This window comes from Ambystoma mexicanum, chromosome 4p (genome assembly GCF_040938575.1).
Source record: "Ambystoma mexicanum isolate Mex_15411 chromosome 4p, UKY_AmexF1_1, whole genome shotgun sequence".
NCBI classification, from domain to species: domain Eukaryota; kingdom Metazoa; phylum Chordata; class Amphibia; order Caudata; family Ambystomatidae; genus Ambystoma; species Ambystoma mexicanum.
In genome coordinates this window covers 1,177,829,032-1,177,845,271 of record NC_090927.1, presented here as the reverse complement: position 1 = coordinate 1,177,845,271, position 16,240 = coordinate 1,177,829,032, and positions in this window count along the sequence as shown.

Below are 16,240 nucleotides of genomic sequence, written 5' to 3'. Positions count from 1 at the left end.
GCTTTTGACTTCAAACTTGAGTTCTCCATCAACTAGGATAGGTTTTGGAGATTTAGTTAGTCGGGTTTGAGGTTGCACGGGTTTTAATAGAGAGACGTGGAAGACCGGATGTATCTTCATGTGCGGGGGCAAGTCCAACTTGACCGCTACTGGGTTTACTATGGTAGTGATGGAATAGGGACCAAGGTATCTTGGGTTGAATGTGCGTGGCCCTTTTAGAGGTAGATATTTGGTGGATAACCAGACTTGATCCCCTACTTGATATTGAGGGGCTTCCTTCCGATGTTGATCTGCTCCTTTCTTGTATTGTTCTTTAGCCCTTTGAAGGTGAGAAACAGCTTCCTTAAAGGCTTGGGTGATTGTAGAATGCAGGTAGTCTACTGCTGGTGTTTCAAGATCTTGGAGGGGATCCAACTCCGAGGTTCGAGGGTGACTGCCGTACAAAAGAAAAAACGGGGTTTTCCCAGTTCCCGAATGGACAGAGTTATTGTAGGCATATTCGGCTATCCAAAGGATGTCTTTCCAAGTTTTTTCCGTTTGTTGCAGCATGCAGCGTAAATACTGTTCCAGAGTTTGATTGGTCCTCTCGGTTTGTCCGTCGGTCTGAGGGTGGTGACTGGTCGATAGTCTCACATCAATTTGAGCCGACCGACAGCAACTTCGCCAAAAATGAGAAATAAATTGACTACCTCGATCCGAAATTAGAACCGAAGGAAAACCGTGCAGTCGGACGATGTTTTCGAGAAATTCTCGGGCCAGAGTTGCTGCTGTTGGCAAGCCTTTGAGCGGAATGAAATGCGCCATCTTGGAGAATAAGTCCACGATTGCTAGAATCGTATTGTATCCGGAGCATGGAGGTAGATCGGTGATGAAGTCCATAGAAAGCGTATGCCAAGGGCGAGGTGGGATGTCAATAGGGCGTAAGAGGCCTGCTGGTCTTTCCTTTTGACTCTTGTTTTGGGCGCATACTCCACAGGACATTATAAAGTCTCTGATATCTTTTTTCCAAGACGGCCACCAGAAGTAGCGCTTGATCTTTTCTGAGGTCTTGGCCATACCGGATGTCCTTCCATTAAAGAATCGTGATAACAAGAGATTACTTTTTTCTGTAAATCTGTGCTGGGTAGGTATAATCGTTCTTGGAAATACAATAAGTTGTCCTTTACTGCAAAGTCCTTTCCCTGCAGATGCCAATTCTGTATGTCTGCTGGAGTTACAAGTTGCCTGGCTTTATCCTTAACTTCCTCTATGGATTCTGTGGCGATTACACCCAGAATTCTTTGTTCGGGAATGATTGGTACAGGTTTAGGGTTGATCAAGTGTTCTTCCACTCCCATCCGAGAAAGGGCATCAGCTTTACCGTTCTTTGTACCAGGTCGATAGGTAATTATGAAGTCAAACTCGGCAAAGAATAATGCCCAACGGAGTTGTCTAGAGGATTGGGCTTTTGCGGTTTTCAAATATTGCAGGTTTCGGTGATCCGTAATCACAGTAACAGTGTGTCGGGCCCTCAGCAGATAATGCCGCCAAGCCTTAAAGGCAGACTTGATAGCCAGAAGTTCCTTGTCAGTAATCGTGTAATTGATTTCAGGAGGCGAGAATTTGCGGGACCAAAATGCCACGGGATGCAACTGATTGGTTACCGGGTCCTTTTGTGATAGAACTGCCCCCATGGCAAGGCTTGAAGCATCAGTTTCCACGATGTAGGGGAGTTCGGGGCGAGGATGTTTTAAGATTGGTGCAGAGATAAATTTAGTCTTCAAATCCTGGAAAGCTTGTTCCGCCTCGGTAGACCATTCAAAACGTTTGTTTTTCTTTAACAAGGCAGTGATGGGCTGGACTATTCGAGAGAATTCGGGGATAAACCTGCGGTAAAAGTTAGCAAAGCCTAACATGCTTTGCACACCTTTTACGGAGGATGGTGATGGCCATTTGAGAACTGCATCGACCTTCTTTGAATCCATACGCACTCCGCCAGGTGATAATATGAATCCCAAGAATTCAACTTCAGTCACATTGAAAACACATTTTTCCAACTTAGCGAAAAGTTTGTGTTGACGCAATCTTTCGAGGACCATTTTCAAGTGTTTCCGATGTTCAGATTCCGATGAAGAATAAACGAGGATGTCGTCAATGTAAACAACAACACACACATCTATGAGCTCTCTGAGGACATCGTTCATAAAATATTGAAAGGCGGCCGGGGCATTGCAAAGTCCGAAGGGCATGACCTGATATTCAAATAGCCCATACTTGGTGCGGAAGGCCGTCTTCCATTCATCGACCTCTTTTACTCGTACCAAGTGGTAAGCTCCTCTAAGATCCAGCTTTGTATATATGCATGCTTTTCTGACTTGGTCCAGGAGTTCAGGGATCAAAGGTAACGGATATCTATTCTTAACGGTGATCTGGTTCAGGGAGCGATAATCTATACAAGTTCTAAGGTCTCCTTCCTTTTTTGGAACGAAGAACAAAGCTGAAGAAGCAGGGGACTTGGAAGGACGAATAAACCCATTTGCCAGGTATTGATCCAGGTATTGTCGAAGGTGAAGGTTCTCAGGCTCGGTGAGGGCATAAATTCTACTACAAGGAGGAGTAGATCCAGGTATCAGGTCTATCTGGCAGTCATAAGACCTATGAGGAGGTAGAGAGTTAGCCTGATCCTTCCGGAAAACATCTTGGTATTCTAGGTATTCGGGAGGTAACTGGGGAGTCTCTGAAGAAATTGCTGCCAGTGCAACACCAGGTGGAGGGTGACAAGTAGAGACACATTCTGGAAACTGGACCGTTCTTGCTCGCCAATCGATCAGAGGATTGTGTTTCTCTAAGCAAGGTATTCCTAGAATAATCTGAAACTGAGGGGCCTTGATCACATCGAACACGATCTTCTCATGGTGTCCATCTTGACTTACTAGCATCACCTCTTGAGTGGTATGCGTTACTGGCCCGGAGGCTATCTCTGTACCATCCACCGTAGTAATGACGTCCTTTACAGCCTTGGGACAAAGAGTTAGATTCATCCTCAAAACCATTTCATGATCCACATAATTGCCGATGGCACCGCTGTCGACGTAAGCTTCAATTGCATGTAATCGATCCGGATTATCAGGGCTAATGAGGACCATAGGTATCACGAAATGCGAGGTCACGGAACTGGTTTTCACGCTCGGCAAGAGGACCTCTATTCTTGTCGGGCGAGGTCGTTTCCCTGCTCAGAGTTTGTAACTTTGGTAACTGCAGCTCCTACTGCCTTCTTGGCAGGTTTCACCGGACAGTCTCGAAGAAAGTGCCCTGAGTTTCCGCAATAGAGGCATAATTGCAACTGTTTTCTCCTTTCCCGCTCCTTTTGAGTTAGAGGACCTTTCAGACCCCCTATTTGCATGGGTTCCCCGGAGTCTACTCCTTTGGAAGGAGTTGGCGGTTTGGAAAATACTCGAGCATCAAACTTGGAACGATCGGCCTTCCTGTTCTGCAGTCTGTGATCTATTTGAACGACTAAGTCTATATAGTCCGAACAATCTTGTGGGGGATTCACTACTTGGGCTAACACATCTTTGAGCTCTCCACGTAGACCTCTATAAAACAGCGTAATCCTTTTGTCCTCAGGCCATTGAGTTTCCACTATCAGTCTGTTGAAAGACGCAATATAAGCCAAAAGGTCTTGATTACCTTGTCGCAACGAAAGAAGCTCATTGTCCAAGGCCTGCCCCTGTGAATGTCTTGCGAACAGTTTTTCCATACTGAGCTGAAAAGCTTGAAAATCATGGAGGACCGGATCATCTTGATTTACTAGAGGGATCGACCAGTCTGCCGCATTGCCACTAAGGTACGAAAGCACGAAAGCTACTTTAGCTTGATCAGTTGGAAAGGCTGCTGGCCGGCATAAGAAATGCAACCGGCACTGATTGATAAATACTGCAAACCTCTTTGGGTGACCAGAAAATCGTTCGGGCGGAGCCAGAGGTACATTCCCAGGTAGGTTGATCTGCACTGGATTCATAGAGGATGTAGAAGGAAGATTTCCCCCAGATGCGGGTAACGGGGTCTGTCTGGCTTGTGACTGTAGCAATTGTCTAGCGAGATCATCTGTTCGCTCCTTGGAAATAATCAGTTCCCTTCTTAGAGCGTTCGTTTCCTGACGGGCTGCATGCACTTCTGCCCTTAGTTCCCCAAGTAACTGGGCTAGCTGGTCGGTATCCGAGGTTTCCATAGCGCCTGGATGGGAGTTTTGTGGTAGGCTTTGCGTTCTGTAACGCTCACCTGATTCCCGTAGAGGCGCCGGTCTTGACTGGGCGTATACAGTATCTTCAAAGGTGATGTGTAACATACGGCTGGCTCTTTGGGCTGGACCTCTGTGCACTGTATGTCTGACTCGAAGGGTAAGATGTCTGCAGATAGAAAATATGGGATTAAGGAACTGGGTTATTGAATGTCTCTCTCTTCTTCCCTTTCTCTTCTCCTGTAGAACCCCAAAGGTTAACGCTCTCACCTTAGGTAAGTGAACGCCGTGCTCTCCATCTGCCTCGGGGCAGGGTGCTGTAACCAGTTTCTTCACTTGATAAGGGGAGCAGGCCTCTTGACTTCAGAGGACTGCTGTCCGTCGTTTACTGCACGAACGGTAAGTTTCGAGTAATCCTAGTGTCTTTAAAGTCTTTAGTAATGATGTCTCTTGTTTTGCAGGGTTCCGGCGATGGCGGATGACGGGCTGAAGTGAGTTGAAGATGGAGCCCGTGTGATGAATAGAAGCGCCTGGAAGCACGTAAGTAAGCGCTTGTTGCCTGCTTCACGATGCACTCTAACTGTCTTTTTATTTTGCAGGTACAAGTTCGGAGCGGCTGCAGGGTGCCGGAATACCCACTGGGTTAGATGTGGAAAGGAGTAATGGCACGTGAGTATTAAAGTTCCCCAATGTCTTTAAACGCACCTTGTTTTGTCTTTCAGATGCGGGATGCAGCGCCGAAGGCCTCCGGAGCGTGCGAAGAGTTGGTAAGCTTTTGTCTTTCAGATGCCGGAATGCAGTGTGAAGACCTCCGGAGCGCACGAAGAGTAGGTAAGCCTTTGTCTTTCAGATGCCGGAATGCAGCGCGAGGCGTTGGTGACAGCCGATGGACCAGGTAAGTGAAGAGCTGTCACTGAAGACCGTAATGCTAACCTGTTCTTTCTTGTCTTTATAGGTGTTGCTGAAGACTGGATTCAGGATGGTAAGCCTTTTTCCTTAGGCCCAGGATCAGATGCAGAAGACACGATGAGCGTTCTGCTGCAGAGGATGCAGAATAACGCAAAGCAAGATTCATCCATCGGGTGTGGTTTAAATAGCCTCCTGTAGTGCTTAGGTGTCTCCTTCCACAGCCACGCCTAGGTAAGAAAAGAGTTCCTGCTTTCCAGAAGAGTTCCAGTGTTCTGAATCTAGGGAGTGGCTCCTGCCCCACCCAACAGGAAAAGTAGTTCCAAACAGAAGAGGATCAGAGGCTCAACTGGCAGGCAAGTAAGTAGCATGGTCTGCTGCAGGTAAATCCACCCAAGCATTATGAGCCCGGCGCTTCCAGCGCTGGGACTGGGCATATTTATGAGCCTGGTGCCACTGGCCCCAGGACTGGGTCCAAAAGGTCCCAATTGGGACTGGTTGGCACTCGGAACCTGGGTTATGGATCTGCTTCCAAGGGAGTTGGGAAAACCCTGACCTTTTGGAAGCAGAGATCATGACAGGGGCCCTGGGGGCAGTAGAGGACCGATCAAGGGACTGTTCCAAAATAGTATTGAGATCGCCGCCCCAGAGTATCAGTGCCTCCCCTGACGTAGTCAGCATATCAAGTATCGTACAATAGAACTGTGGATCATCCACATTTGGCCCATATCTATTAACAAGTATTAATTGGTATCCCGCCAACTCCCCCCAGACTAGTGCATATCTGCCAAGCAGATCTATTTTACTGGAGTGGTATTTAAAGCACAACTTGGGGTGTATGAGGGTTAACACTCCCCTAGACTGTGTTGAGTATTCTGTGTAGTATCTCTGGGGGCCCCATCTTGGCAGGAATGCAGAATTGACATTACCCAGTGCGTGCGTCTCTTGAATGAAAAGAATATGTGGATCGTGGCGTGTAACATATGCTGCCACCTTCCTCGCCTTCACCGGGTTGTTAAGCCTGCGAATATTCCAGGAGAGTAGCTTGACTTCTAAGCCCCTATCAGCCTGTGCCATACCCGCATGTTGTAAAAATCATCTGTCCGTAGCCTCGCCCCTGTCGCAAGTGATGCGGCCATTCTGCCATGCAACTGCTCTCTGATTTTAACAATCAAACTCCTTTAAACAGAAACTCCCCAAACCATCCTGATCTGACACCAGGAACCCACAACATCTGCCCCAACTTTGTCCCACCCACCGCCCACCGCCCACATCAACTGCGGAGTATTGACCCACTCAATAACCGTGGTCGAGCTTGTTTTGGCATTGACCAAACTTCTGACCGAAGCCAACCTTGTATTCGAATGAAACCCCTTCAGGTGGTCCAAATTTCCACACCAAGAACACCCATTTCCAACTCCTCTTACCTCCCCCCCACCCTCATCATCACCCCCAACTTGACGATGTACCCAAAAACAATCGTGGAACATTCCCGGGGTAGCCATGTTGCCTCACATGGCCGCCTGATTGGCTCCAATCTCCAATAGTCACATGGAATGGAGCCGCCCTGCTTGTAGGACCCATAAGGCTGCAGTGGATACTACATAAGGATACAGACCAATCCGGTATGAGATCCCTAGTCCTCGGGTCTTGGTCTATTGTTCTGTGCCGGCCTGCCCCCCCTCGGGGGGAGAGGTATGGAAGTCTCTATATACTGTGTGGCCTCAGTCGGGGATTCGAAAAAATGCGCCCTACCCGCATGTTGGATCCTCATCTTTGCCGGGAACATCTGAGCATATGGAATCTGGCGGTCTCTAAGGAGTCTCTTGACTGGTTCATATGATCGCCTGCTCGCCTGGACCCCGTCAGAAAAGTCTGGATATATATGTATTCGGCATTCCTCGTGTTGAAGCATACCAGCCTCCCTGGCCAGCCGCAGGATTGTGTCCCTATCTCTATAGTTAAGCAGTCGTGCAATTATTGTGCGAGGGGGAGCACCTGGTTTGGGGGCCGGGGCAAGAGTACGGTGGGCTCTCTCCACCAAGAAATGTTCGGAGAATGACTCAGGACCGAATAGTGTTTTAAGCAGTTGTTCAAGTTGTTTCTCCATTTGGCCTTTCCCAAATGACTCCGCCACGCCGACCACACGGATGTTATTACGTCTTGATCTAGATTCAAGATCCTCGCATTTATGTTGCATTTTAGTCATGGCTTCCTTAAGATGAGCGATGTCACGACCATGTTGTGAGATAGCGTCTTCGTTACTACTAATTCTATTTTCTGCATCAGTGACACGTATGCTCTCTTTTTCAACTCTTGCCTTCAGGGAGCCAATGGTAGACACTATATCGTCCAGTTTCATGTTTACTGCTCGGAATCCATTTTCCACAAGCATGGTCAGCTTGTCCTCCCGTCCTTCAATGTCTGCAGGTGGGGTTTCATTAGCGTCAGCGTGCACCTCAGTTATGGCGTCCGGTGCCTGGCTGCCGGTAAATGCATCCATAGGACCCTTCCTCTTGTTACTGGGCGTCTTGCCTCCCTTCCCAGCCCTGTGCGGCTCGCCCATGGTGCCAGCCCCAGCCCGTTGTTTATGGATATTCAGCGAAGCCACCTGGATCAGGACGACAGAGTTTGCCGCTGGGGCAACAGAGGTCCTCCGCCTCACCCCCCTTACTCCCAAGACGTCTGTAGATTTTCCGGCAGGGACCCCAGCACCAGGGCACCAAGGCCCAATGTTAGGCACCAGCGATGGATATTTTCTCCCACGTAGTTAGGTGTCAAAACTCAGGGCGCGCCACAGTTTACGCCAAAGAGGGCCTATATAGATGACTGGGTGTCCATCAGCGCATAGGGTCGGCCAGGCCACCAGCACAGGGCTTCATGCGCTAGGGCGACCGTGCCTGAAGTCGCCAAAGGTAGTGTAATCTCCTGCGTATCTGCACCCACGACAAACAGATAGTTCTGGATGGGGACCGGGAGGCAAGGACTCCGCAGCAGACTACACGGATGTAGGGCGTGCAATGTAATATCAGGAGCAATGTTGCCCACTAGTAGGGCGTTTCCGTCAGTCCCCCCTCACTGGCACAGGGGCCCCTCACCTCCCGCTGCTTCACGAAGCCGTGGGCTTTGGCCTCCGTAAATGTATGTAATGTCTTAGCGGGCGTGGGCCCGCACGTAACACAGAGACCGGCTTCCCGTCCACCAGGAGTGTCAGATCACTCGGGGCCAATTCCTCCGCGCCCCACGTGCCGGCTCCCTGTCACGGGCAGCCGCGTAACAGGATGTCACCGCCGTGTCTAGTGGCGTCTCCGTCGCAAATTCCGGGGTGTGGGGCCACAGAAGAGTAGCGGGTATCGTACCTGAGGGGGGCACAACGTCCCCTCGTCTTCACGGCCGAACAGCTCTCAGTCTGCAGCTGCTCAGCGTGGGCGCGAGTCAGGCGCGGGCCGCTGACAATGGCCCCGCCCCCACTCGGCCTCCTCCTCGCCAGAGTCCACGGCTCCGCGTTGCCTCTGCCTGGAACTCCGAGCCGGATCGCGCTCCCAACACCAGTCGGGCCAAATTCAGAGCGGCGTAACTTTGGTGCCAGAGACCGATTTCCACCAGGATTTGGAGACGTTGGGGACCAGACCTCGGCTCGTCTACACAGCCATTTGTGGGTGCTTAGGTGGCTCCAAAACGGATGTTTTCTGGACGGATCTTGTACTGGAGCAGGAGCTCAGGATTCAGGCGGCCATCTTCGTTGTGCGCAACAGCGCCCCCCAGTTAGGCTTTTCTTAAGGTGGCGGTTTTCTGGCATTATGTTCAAATAGGGCGCACCGTTTCGATTTGTGAAGGATCTCTGCACAATCTACAGATGTTAGAGATGGATTTGCCTCTTAGTGTCCTTATTTCATTTGTTGGGAGCAGATTTAATCTGGCCCTTATGAAAGTGTGCCTTAAGCTTTTGTTTGGAAATCTCCTGATGACTAAGTTGATGTAATTTAATTTCTTACTTTGCTGTGGGAGGTGAGCGAGAAGTTTGTTGGATTCTGATTTGTCTTGCGTGTATATCCAGTCTCGTTCGTCCAACTTCTTCTTGATTTTCGTTGGGTTTAGAAATAGGTCTTCTTTAGTGCAGCCGATTTGTTCCAGTATATTTTCTTTTTCTGCCGTCCAGGCTATGAGTGGTTTGCATTGTCCCCTTTGAATTTCTTGCCCAATCAGTTTGTATTGCTCTGGGGCTTCTGGGATGGTTATCTTTCTGTATAGGAACATTTTGTTTGCATCTACTGTTGCTTTCAGTGAAGACAGTCCTAGTTCTCTTCGTATTACCGCGATCGATGTTGATTTTGGAAGGCGCATCACTTCTCTCCAGAAGTGGCCTTCTAACTTTGCCCAAAGTTCCGGTGGAATTGTGAGGAAAGCCTTGCACCTGTATGTTAAGGTGGGAACCACTTTGGCTTTGTAAAACTTTATTACTGGAAGCATCGAGAAGCGGCCACATTTTCTGTCTATGGCTCGAGCTTGAGCGGTAAGTTTCTTGGTTTTTTCCCATAGATGGTTCTGCATTTCTATCTCCTTCCCGTGCTGTCGATCGCTACTCCTAAGTATCCGAAGTCTTTTACGACTTCTATTTTGATGTTATTGACATTCCAACGGTGGGTGTTCTTCTTTATTGCTGCTTTGTGAAAATGAGGATTATTGTCTTTTCTATGTTTATTTCAAGATTCTTCTTTAAAATGTATCTGTCTAGATCGTTTAGTTTGCGTTGCAACCCGATTGGTGTTTGATCAAGGAGGATGATGTCATCTGCATAGATGTTACAACGAACCTCTGCGATGTCTATGGGTACCTCCGTCCCCAAGCTCCAGCGAAGGAGAAAAGGGCCGTGAATACGGGCACCAGGCACTGCAAAGGAAAAAGCAGGTGAGTGTAAGTACACGGTAAAGAATATGGGAATAATCAATAATCAAGATAATGGAGTGAGACCTACCAATCAGGAAGGGTAACCAGGACGGGAAGACAGCCGGGAAAGTAGGTGTTCAGGACCCCCACATTTAGGGGCTGTACGTGGTGCTGAGCCGAAGTCCAACCAAAACACCCTTGAGTCAGGGAGTTTCCAAAAGCAGTTCCAAGTAGTGTCCCAAGAAAAACCGGGTCCAAAATCCAAGAGATACAATCTTTGAAAGTTCCAAAAGCCAAGTCCGAAATCCGTAAGCAGGTCCAATGATTCACGCCAGAGAGTTCCAAAATCCGTGTAAGCAATAGTTCAAGCAACCAAATCCAAGGAGCAGGCAAAGACAGTCCAGAAATAATCAGAAGCCAGAGTTCAAAAACCAGAGTTCCAAGATCCAACACAACGCCACTCGAATCGCCGGAAACAGCTGAGAAGCGCGGAGACTCAGCTTCCGTGTTCTTTTAAACCGGTGTTCGGGTTACGTGAGCGACGCAGCGTACCACGTGACCCTCGCAACCGGGGAGCAGCAACATGATTGGACGAGCGGGCCGCTCCTACGGCAACACGTGGGCGTTGCCTAGGTGACCAGGACGCCGGGGTGGTGAGGCTCAATCCACCCCAGCGCCATCGCGGCCACAGTCTCCAAGCTGTCACGCGCCGCCTTCCTCTTCCGGGGAGCCCGGCACCATGACCTCTGAAGGGGGGCGCTCGGCCAAGCCACCGCCGTAGGTAAGATGTCGCTGAGAGATGGGCGGTGTTGCGCTGCGCTGGGAGGTGGGTGGTGTTGTGCTGCGCTGGGAGATGGGCGGTACTGCGCGGATCGTAACAGAACCCCCACCCAAAGGCCCACGTCCACGTGGGCAGGACGGATGCTCTCGATGGAATCGTGATACAAGCAGGGGGGCATGAACATGAGACGCAGGCTCCCAAGACCTCTCTTCCGGGCCGAAGCCAGCCCAATCAATCAGGTAGTACAAGACCCCATTACGAAGGCGCGAACCCAATATGTCCTTCACCTCATATTCATCGGAGGACCCTTGCACAAGAGGAGCCGACGGTAGTAGTGGTCTCGTGAGGGGCCGGCAAGGTTTCAACAGGGAAGTATGAAACACCGGGTGAATGCGCCAAGAGGAAGGAATGGTTAGACGAAAGGCCACTTGGTTAATGACCCTCGAAATACGGTACGGGCCAACAAAACGGGGAAGGAGCTTACGGCAACCAGGTATTCGTAGGTGACGGGTGGACAACCACACCTTATCCCCAACCGAGTAACAAGGGCTCGGGGCACGATGTCTATTGGCTGCACGGCACATGGCAGTCTGGGCGTCCTTTAAATGCACCAGGGTCTGAGCATGTACGCTTTTCAGATCCCTAATGCAGTCAGCAGCCGCAGGAGTTAATGTATTGGAGAAGTCAGGAATGGGAAAGACTCGGGGATGTTGCCCATACATGGAATAAAACAGAGAGAAACCAGTGGCAGAATGAGGTGCGTTGTTATATGCGAATTCTGCAAGGTGCAAAACTTGGAACCAGGTATATTGATGTTGGAGAGAAAGGCAGCAGAGATACTGTTCTAGTGTCTGGTTACAGCGTTCGGTCTGGCCATCAGTCTCGGGGTGATATGAAGACGAGAAACGAGCATCAATTCCCAAGAGGTGAGTGAGGGACCGCCAAAACCTAGAGGTGAATTGGGAGCCCCTATCGGAAATGATTACTGAAGGTAATCCGAAGAGACAGAATATCGATTGGAAAAACAATCTGGCTAGTGTTGGTGCTGATGGGATGCCGGTGCATGGAACGAAACGTGCCATTTTGGTGAATGCATCCACCACAACCCAGATGGTATCATGACCCTGGATCCTCGGCAGATCAGCTATAAAATCCATGGTTACAGTGTGCCAGGGACGGGGAGGAATGGGCAATGGTTGAAGCAGACCCAACGGGCGTCCTCTAGTATTTTTACATTGGGCACAAATTGGACAGTTTAGAACATAGTTGGTTACATCTCGACGCATGGACGGCCACCAACACCATCTCCTTAATAGTGTGAGGGTCTTTTGTTGTCCCGGATGTCTGTTGACTGGGGCGTCATGAGACCATTGAAGAGCCTGAATGCGTGTGTCCGTGGTGGGGAGAAACAAGAGGCCTTGCATAAAGGGTAACCCTTCACGATACTCTAAATCCCAGTCACTCATTTCATCGGAGTGCGTAGAAGCCCAAGTGCGAATGGCATTGACTAGGTTGATTGAAGGGGTACATAGACAGATGACATGATTTTTTTCTAAGATGTGTTCAGGGAACACAGGAAGAGACTCTCCACCTTGTAGGCGTGAGAGAGCATCTGCTTTACCATGACCAATGCCAGGACGGTGTCGTATGACAAAGTCATAGGCGGAGAAAAACAGGTGCCAACGGACTTGTCGACTGTTTACGCATTTCAGGTTCGCCAGATCTTGCAGGTTGCGATGGTCAGAATAAACAACAATTTGGTTTTTTGCTCCCAACAGATGGTGTCTCCAAACCTGAAATGCGTCTTTGACAGCGAGCAACTCTTTTTCGGTTACAGTGTAATGTAGTTCGGTAGCGGTGAACTTGCAGGAGTGATAGGCAACGGGGTGTAATAACCCCGAGATGGGACAATTTTGCGACAACACCGCACCTAATGCGAATGACGAGGCGTCTGCCTCCACTATAAAAGGCAGCTCCGGGTTTGGGTGTTGCAGAATGGGAGCGGAAGTGAAGGCTGCCTTTAATGTCTCGAAGACCAGATCCTGTGCTTTCGCCCAAGTGTATGGTTCTCGAGGGCTGGTCAGGCGGGTAAGTGGTGCAGCTATGGAGGAAAACCCCGCAATAAATCTCCTATAAAAATTTGCGAACCCGAGAAATGATTGCAAAGCCTTGAGTGTCGTGGGTACAGGCCATTTCAAGACAACATCAACCTTGGTGGCATTCATGGAAAGGCCTTTAGGAGTGATGTGAAACCCCAAGAAATCCACTTCGGAGACATGAAAGAGGCATTTTTCAGGTTTGGCGAATAAGGCGTTGGACCTGAGTCTATGGAGTACTTCTCTAACGTGAGTTACGTGTAAAGAAAAAGAAGAGGAGTATATCAGAATGTCGTCTAGATAGACTATGATGAATATATCTAGGATATCATGGAAGATGTCATTTATGAATCTCTGAAATGTCGCCGGTACATTGCAGAGTCCGAAAGGCATAACGGTATATTCATAGAGTCCATGTCGGGTGCAAAAAGCGGTTTTCCACTCGTCCCCTTTTCTAATTCGGATAAGATTGTAGGCCCCCCTGAGATCAAGCTTGGTAAACAGTACCGCGTGAGTAAGATTGTCTAAAAGGGGGTTTATTAAAGGAATCGGGTAACGATTCTTAATGGTGATTTGGTTGAGACGGCGGTAGTCTACACAAGGACGTAGGTCCCCTTCCCTCTTAGGAACGAAAAAGATAGGACTGGCAGCAGGGGACTGTGATGGCCGAATGTGGCCTATTCTTAAGGCGGTCTGTAAGTAGTCCTTGAGAGCCTGATCTTCCGTGGGTGACAAGGAATAGATCCGACCACAAGGAATTGCGGCCTCCGAGATGAGGTCGATGGGGCAATCATAAGGTCTGTGCGGCGGGAGTTCTTCAGCCTTTCCTTTATCAAAAACGTCCAGGTAATCCCTGTATTCTGCAGGTATGCCAGAAGCGGTGACTCCTATGACATGGTTAGGAGGATCTGACTCCATATCCTGCACATCCGTGAGCTGCAAGTGAGCCAAAGCACCCAGCACTTGGGAAGGATAGGTCACCGATTCTGGGTATACCAAACAATGATCTTGACAGTAGGGGGATTCGAAGAACACTTTACTCTGGGTCCAATCAATGATAGGGTTGTGGGTTCGCAACCACGGAAGACCCAAGATGAGACTGTACTGTGGTGTCGTGATAAGATCAAATGACAAGGTTTCTTTGTGTTTTTCGTGGATGACCAGGGTTAAAAGAGCTGTCTGTTGCTTAATGGGGCCCGAAATGAGTGATGAACCATCAACGGCTTGCACAGGTTCCGGTCGTCGTTTGTTCAGGATGGGTAAGTTAAGCGAGGCAGCGAGGGCGATGTCAATGTAGTTCCCCGTGGCTCCTGAATCGATTGCCAAGCACACCTGATGGGGAGTGCTGCCAGGGAAAAAGAGAAGGGCCTGAATATGCATGGGTCCCGCAAATGTTGCAGGCGAGGAGGAAGAAAAGGGAGGACCCGTCCGAACCCCCTCATTTAGGGACGGGCTTTCCGAAAATCCTCCGCCTTAGGTTTAGGACGTCGAGGACATTCCCGGACATAATGTCCATTCAACCCGCAGTAAAAACATGCGTTGGAGGTCCGACGGCGTTCCCTTTCGGTAGCCGTAATGGGACTACGTACCCCACCTATTTGCATAGGTTCAGGAGGAGAATCGCTGGTATTGGGATTTGAAAAGGGAACGGGTCTTTTAGCCCCAACTCTTCTCTCAGCCCTTCGAGCATCGACCTGAATTGTCAGATCCATGAGTTTGGGATATTGAGCTGGCAGGGAAGGAACTACTGCTAGTGCATCCTTCATTGCCTCATTTAGGCCGCGATAAAACACCACAGCCTTTTTATTTTCCGGCCATGCCGTCTCTACTGATAATTGATTAAAGCGAGTAATGTAATCCACTAATGAACTCTTACCCTGAACCAATTCTAATAATTCTAGGTCCCGGGTTTGTGCTTTGTGCCTAGTATGAAACACTCTTGTCATTTCCGTGATTAACAAATCGAAATCATATAATACGGGATTGTTTGTTTCTAACAGTGGGTTGGCCCAGGCGGCTGCTATGCCTCCCAGGTGTGAGAGCGTGAATGCTGCCTTCGTTGTGGAATCGGGAAAGGCCAAGGGGCGGCACAAGAAATGGAGTTTACATTGATTAATAAATGTACGGAATTTACTGGGGTCTCCATGAAACTTTTCGGGGGGGGCCAAAGGAAACGGTGTGGGAACATAGACCGGGGTAGAATTCGGAGCAGGAGCTGGTGGGATCATCTGGGGAATATTGTCCCCGAATTCCGGATCAGGGGGGAGTGCATGACGTTCGCTTTGTATGGTGTCTAGCTGCTGATGAATAGCTGCCGTGGCAACAGACATGTCGGCTCTGAGAACCGTAATAGCTTGTACCAGAGCAGCTACCTGGTCCCCGGCGGCGGCATCCATAGCCAAAGCAGAGAAGGCTTCTCAGTCTGTTACAACGAGCCTCTGCGATGTCTATGGGTACCTCCGTCCCCAAGCTCCAGCGAAGGAGAAAAGGGCCGTGAATACGGGCACCAGGCACTGCAAAGGAAAAAGCAGGTGAGTGTAAGTACACGGTAAAGAATATGGGAATAATCAATAATCAAGATAATGGAGTGGGACCTACCAATCAGGAAGGGTAACCAGGACGGGAAGACAGCCGGGAAAGTAGGTGTTCAGGACCCCCACATTTAGGGGCTGTACGTGGTGCTGAGCCGAAGTCCAACCAAAACACCCTTGAGTCAGGGAGTTTCCAAAAGCAGTTCCAAGTAGTGTCCCAAGAAAAACCGGGTCCAAAATCCAAGAGATACAATCTTTGAAAGTTCCAAAAGCCAAGTCCGAAATCCGTAAGCAGGTCCAATGATTCACGCCAGAGAGTTCCAAAATCCGTGTAAGCAATAGTTCAAGCAACCAAATCCAAGGAGCAGGCAAAGACAGTCCAGAAATAATCAGAAGCCAGAGTTCAAAAACCAGAGTTCCAAGATCCAACACAACGCCACTCGAATCGCCGGAAACAGCTGAGAAGCACGGAGACTCAGCTTCCGCGTTCTTTTAAACCGATGTTCGGGTTACGTGAGCGACGCAGCGTACCACGTGACCCTCGCAACCGGGGAGCAGCAACATGATTGGACGAGCGGGCCGCTCCTACGGCAACACGTGGGCGTTGCCTAGGTGACCAGGACGCCGGGGTGGTGAGGCTCAATCCACCCCAGCGCCATCGCGGCCACAGTCTCCAAGCTGTCACGCGCCGCCTTCCTCTTCCGGGGAGCCCGGCACCATGACCTCTGAAGGGGGGCGCTCGGCCAAGGCCACCGCCGTAGGTAAGATGTCGCTGAGAGATGGGCGGTGTTGCGCTGTGCTGGGAGGTGGGTGGTGTTGT